Source organism: Solanum tuberosum, unplaced genomic scaffold, assembly GCF_000226075.1.
Source record: "Solanum tuberosum cultivar DM 1-3 516 R44 unplaced genomic scaffold, SolTub_3.0 scf00495, whole genome shotgun sequence".
In the NCBI taxonomy this organism is placed as follows: domain Eukaryota; kingdom Viridiplantae; phylum Streptophyta; class Magnoliopsida; order Solanales; family Solanaceae; genus Solanum; species Solanum tuberosum.
This window is the reverse complement of record NW_006239426.1, coordinates 353,886-360,387: the sequence shown is the minus strand read 5'-3', so window position 1 is coordinate 360,387 and position 6,502 is coordinate 353,886. Positions and strand designations below refer to the sequence as shown.

The following is a 6,502-nucleotide window of genomic DNA, read 5'->3' as shown; positions in this document are numbered from 1 at the left end:
AAATAATTAATCACAATAAGTTTTCAAAACTAACAACAACCATATTGCTATAAATCTAGCCTAGACCCAAAAACTTACACAAACCTAAAATCAAGTTCCTAAATTTTAATGCCAATTATCATGTCAATCCTCATACTTCCAAAAGCTTGTGAATATCTTGTTTCACAGTTAGGCGTGTAAAGCTTTTGTCAAGGAGATCAGTAGAAGATAATTCATCTCTTATTCACTATGTGCAATTACAACAATAACTCCTTGGGAATATACATATACTAATATAGAAGCAGAAATTATTTCCGTACTGCAACAAAAGCAAATTGACAACCTAACCTACTTGTTAATATCCTACAACTATATTCCATCACCCACTTTTACCGTTTTTCCTCTTCAAAAGCCAACATTAAGTAATACTAACAACTATGCTTACACATTAATTAAAAAGAGATACTTATCACTGCCAATTATTTCCCATTCAAATCATTTTCTCCCTAAATCCAAAAAAATACCACAATAGGCTTACTGCAATTCAATTTGCAAATTACTTTCTTCTCCACCAACGACTAAAATGCCATACGATGCAAACATATTCCTAGAGAGAATAATTGTACTAATTAAGAAATTGTGAATAGCTATTACTTGAAGCAATTTGTTCCTCTCATTAACGCCGCATAGGGTTTCTCCCTATTCTCGTTAAATTTTTTTCTTGGCTGCGTGAACTGCTGCTGTTCACAACAGCCAGCAACATTTGCCCTTTTAGTATTTATTTATCTATTTTTCTTTTTTATTATTATTAGCAACGAAATAATCTTTTATTAAATCTGAAAATCATGTCACTCATTCTTATAAGTCATAAATTATTTATAAAAGCTACTAAAAAGGGCTAATATAAAAATAATGATTAAAATTCATAAAACGACTAAGAGGGTCGTTACACGCAATGTCCATTCGTCAATAAATAATTACCGCATACCTTTTTTATGAATCTCCGCTATTGCTTTACTAGGGGGTGAGTGCACGGGGCAAGGCTTTTATTGATGTGAAAATAAGGAAGGCATGATTGTATTTAGAAAATATATATTATATACATATTGTGCAAGGTGATACAGGAAACGATACATGAAGCTTGTTGTAGAAGAGATCGAAAATAAAGATATTAATGTTGAAGTTGCATGTAAGATTGTTGAAGTTGGATACGGTGTGAAGGTAATGCAGACCACGAGCTGAGCTGAACCAATGCACGCCTCCAGTCTTTGCTTCCAGCTTAGGGATGGTAGATCACTGCCAAAAAGATGACTTTTGAGAGTTCCATAGGCCATGAACTCATAGACCAAAACCATTCCATTTTGTTCATCACAAAAACCACCAACCAACTCAGCATTTCATAAAACATAACCAGCATCAAGGAGCTCTATTATATAGTGTACACGCGGCCCCACACAAAAGAGACCAGCATGTGGATTATGCAGATGCAGCCAGCTTAACTCTCTGTTCAACAAATGATGTAATATATAGTTGAGCTTATAGTTGATAACTTGGAAGTGATCACTTAAAGAATTAGATGAGCTGCAACCGGGGATTGAATTGCAATTAAGCTTTGCTTATGAATCCCCTGTAGTCCTGCAATACATTAATGTCATTGCATTAGAACTAAGCTTTCATCAGAGTGTTTGTAACTCCTTTAATCTCTAGTCTTAGAGTTTCAAGACTTTGATATTGTACTCATCCCTTACCATTACAGTGTTGGTCACATAAGCTGCATGAAGGAATAAAGGCCTCCATCCAGGTGAACTTTTCTTTGTGTCATCTTTGCTACATATATAGCCATATGACTAAACCTGCAAGAAAGATAATGGATGCAATACTTGCTCCAATTCCTACCCACAAGATTATATTTTTAAAAGTTGATTTATCTGGAACATTCTCATATTTCTGTGTATATACGCAAGATTACCATTCCGACTCAACTTGAAAACCTCCAAACCATTCAAAAGAGCATCAGAACCAGTCGATGTATCTGGACCAAGTTGAACCCAGAGACTATTGCTTTTCGAGGATATCGCATCAAAGTAATCCTCATGGTATGCCTTGTTCATTCCCTCAGCTCGTGAGAAAATGCTGCAGTTGTATTATTTATATATATAGATTTTGAAGATCTTTTGATTTGGTTTATTATAGTCAAACTCACAGAAACGTAAGCGAAGTACAAAATCAAAATCTGGATCCATATCCAATCTTCATGACATGTTCAACCGCTTCTCCATGACATAAGTGTTGCTCATAATTTTTGTTGTTTCATACGCAAGAAGCGGAGCAACGAAGGTTTCATTTGGGGAAGCACAAGTAATGTTGGAATGGTTTTTGGCTTCTGAACCTGCATCTGCAATGATCATATAGCTTGAATCCTCCTCCCACTTCCTCCTGAACCCTGAATCTTGAGTGGATTTAATTGATGAGCCACCAATTTTCAACCTGTACATAGTCTGAATCCCTCGTTTACTTATATTTAAAGAACTGTTAGCACCATTGCCACCATCTTTACTGATGGAGTCAACAAATATCTTATCAGCCACAGGGATGATCCCAATGGCACTAACAAATCCAAAAGAATTCTTGTTTGGAATAAACTCGAGCACAAAGACATTGATATCCAAAGTCACAGAATACACCTTCACCAATGAGAAGATTCTGGAGGAGCGAGTTCTTAGAACGAAATCTCGCCAGCTACATTAAACTCCAAAACCAACTTCAAACCATTTCCACTTTTCACTTTGCCTTAAGTTTTCCTTGTTATTTGCGCTTTTGTTTTTTGATATTTTTCACCAGGTTTTGCAGCTCTCACTTTACTTTTTTGCCTTTAGCCTCAAGTTCTCTCTGTTTTTTGCATTGTTTTTCATATTTCTTGAGATGGAGTGAGTATTCCACTAAGTTTAAAGATTCAGTCTTTTTCTGTTAGCCTTCAAGTATTCTGCAGTTTCATGCATTTATATATTGAGATGAGATTCCACTATTTTGCTACTAAGGATGTTCTTGATCTTAAGTGTTAAGGTGGAGAGATCATTATCTAGAATCGACAAACAACAGGTAGGGGACAATTACTACCTAATAATCTAGCGGTACCAATTACTAATTGTACTCGATCACTGATGAATGACTATTCTTTTCTTCCGAACACATGCATGGTAAATTTTGACAACCCAAAATCAAATCCACAACTGCATATACATAAAATTTATATCAAACACGTCATGACCATCATATAGAGTGCGGTAAGCATGAGAAGTGGGAGGCGTAAGGGCAAGTAGTTTTAGCGAAATCGATAAGAGATTTACACTGCTTACTTATATTGAAAATTAAGAAGAAACAGAGAGATATTAATGGAGGAGTGTAGGCGATAAAGAAGGATTTGAAGAATACTGAAACGAAGAAGCAAACTGAGAAGAAGAAAGAAAAATCAAAGGGAAAGTAGCAATTCAAATTACCAAACATCACACAAGACATAGTAAGGATTTTCTGGGTAAATCCGACAGGAAAAACTTCCTAAATAGGGAACAAAGGAAATTAATGAAGCAGTGAAGTACCTTTATCGAGTTTCTGAGGAATTCCAATGAAACTTCATCTTCAATTTTAGACATTAAATGCATCTGTTGTTTTCCATGGCACATACGAGGGAATTCTCCACAATGAAAAATGCTTTCTTAACGTGGCGATTTTTATTTTACAAATGAAACATCTCTCCAATACTTCTCCACTGCCATAATGTTTTTTTGCCCAACACATATTGGACTGATCCTCAGTGAAGCAAAAAAGAGCAAGTAACAGTAAAAAACCACGCATTGGTTTTGTGTTAAACCACTAAACATTATTCTAACTTCCCCTTTCTTCCGGTATAGAATCTTAGGCCCGCCTCTTGGCGCCACAACAAACAAGAATTCATTTTTAATTTATTTATTTTCAAAATTAGTCTTCCTCTTTCATTAAAAGTTGTGATATTTATGAAAAGTTGCGATTTTTATGAAGAGTTGCGACTTTTATGAAAAGTTGTAACTTTTATGAAGAGTTGCGATTTTTATGAAAAGTTGTGACATTTCTGAAGGGTTGCAACTTTTCCAAATAGTTGTAACATTTCCGATAAAGCACAATAAACATTTATTCACACTACCCTTTGTTGTCTATAAATAGAGGGATTTCCTCTCATTTTAAAATAACGAAAATTCTTAACCTACTCTTTTTCTTCTTCTTCACAATTAAATATTTATATACTTTGCTCCTGTTGAGTGGTTCACTGACACCATTGCTTATGTTACAGATCCTGATATGTATTTTTACAATCATTAATTTATGCTTATGTTATTAAAGATAAATGATAAGATGTAATAATTTTTATTTTCCTTTACATTATTAATGTTTGTTACTACGTAATCTTGTATGTAAGACAATATAGTGTTTTAGTTTTAATAACTGGTAGGTTTTAAGTATTATTTTATAAATTTCCGCACTTCACGCGGGTAATTTTACTAGTGAAAACTAAAAGAATATATGGTATTTGTTGAATTAATACTTGTGCTAATTAATTAAATTTTAAATTTATAAATCAATCTAAAACCTAGTATTAAAAATATTGACTCTACTTTTAGCTAAAATTTAAATACTCCTTCTGTCCCTAATTACTTGTCCATTTTTCTTTTTATAGTTGTTCCTAATTACTTGTCCATTTTGACAAATCAAGAAAGGACAATTTTTTTTTACCTTATTATACCATCAATTAAATGACTAATTACTTTGAAAAATGTAGAATTTTTCATCTACTTCATAATTAATATGGGTAAAAATGGTAAACTCACTATGTCATTAATTGATTTCTTAATAGGTGTGCCAATTCAAAAGTGGACAAGTAATTAGGGACAGAGGGAGTATAATTTACAAAGTATGTTGCAATCTCTTTAGCACAATCATCTCTCGTTCAATCCTGCAAAATAAGATGATTTTCATTTAATCAAATAATTGCATAAAATAAGAATATACAAAATAATGAATTCCGGTGATCAATTTAAAAAAATTATTATAAGTAAATTAATTAATATAACCACATAAAAGTAAATTATCAAATGAATATACCACATAAAAATAAATTATTTTTAGTGCAAAAAAAAGTTGAAGGATGAAAACACGGATCAACTTCTATTCCTTCAATTTACTATAAATATCTTCTTTTATTTTATGAATTTTTAAATTTGTTTAGCTTTTTTAAATATGTTTATCTTAACATAGTATAAGACTTCAATCTAATTTTATATAAATAATTAATATATTATTTTTAATACAATTAGATAAAGTTATTAAATTATAAGTACCATCAACATGCTATTGTCACTGAAAAAAAATGTTGTTGAGATTAATAAGGTTAGTTTCAAATCATATCTCTTCAAAGAAAAGGAAAATAAATTATTTTTAAAAAAAAAGTTTAAAAAATTATGACAGGTTGTTTTTTAATTATAAATTTCATATTTGTGATATTTAATAATTTGTTTTTAAAAAATAGTAATGCAACCGTATGCACTATAATACCCCATAAAAATAGCATTTATTATTAAAATTAAAAATAAATTTAATCTTAAAAGATTTTTTATTTAAAAATAAATATTTATAAAAAATATTTTTTACAAAAAAAAACACATGCATGCAATTGCAGTAAATTATTTTAAATTAGTTGATCAATTTTAAATAACTTAGTGGGACCAGTTTTAAATATATGTAAATATTTTTATCTTTTAAATTTTGAGTTATGTAAAGAGAAGTAGTGAATTCCTAAAATATAAGTAAAATTGATTAAGAATTTTCTACTTCCAATTTGAAAATTCCATAATTCAAATAATTTTAATTTTAATTTTAAATTTATAAATTAAAATTTAACAAAAAAGTAATATAATAAAAACTGTTAATTATAAAAAAAATTAAAATAATGCAATAAAACAAAATAGAAACATAAAAAGAGTTAGCAGAAACTTCTATTTAAAATCTCACTTTCCTTATTTTTCCTCTCCAGTTCACACTTTACTTAACAATTAAATTATTAGTTTTTAGATAAATTGATTTCAACATTTAAAAAACTAGTAAAATTATCCGCACCTCGCGCAAAAAATTAATGCTATGGAATTTATAAAATAATACTTATAACCTATTAGTCATTTAAAGTAAAACACTACAAAGGAAGTGATAATTATAACATCTTATCATTTATCCTTCAATCAATCATCTTTAATTTGATTTTATAATTTATCATTTTGCTTCCCGGAAGTGTTACTATTCGATATTTTTGATGAATCAAATGCATCAACCGGTAATATTAAATATTCTAAAAGTTCAGCACTACCTTTTGTTTTACATATATCATTTTAAAGTTCCCATTTAAATGTATCATAAGTAATTATTAAAATGAAAATTAAAGGGAAAATGTATCATATTGGACAACAACTCAACTTATTATATATACTTGAAAGGGAAAAAT

The 6,502-nt window shown here is 30.3% G+C and overlaps 1 pseudogene; it reads right to left on the bottom strand.

The window, feature by feature from the left end:
• Window positions 1–1,806: 1,806 nt before the first annotated feature.
• On the bottom strand, window positions 1,807–2,891 carry LOC102586459 (probable receptor-like protein kinase At1g30570; annotated as a pseudogene).
• Between the last annotated feature and the right edge of the window lie 3,611 nt (window positions 2,892–6,502).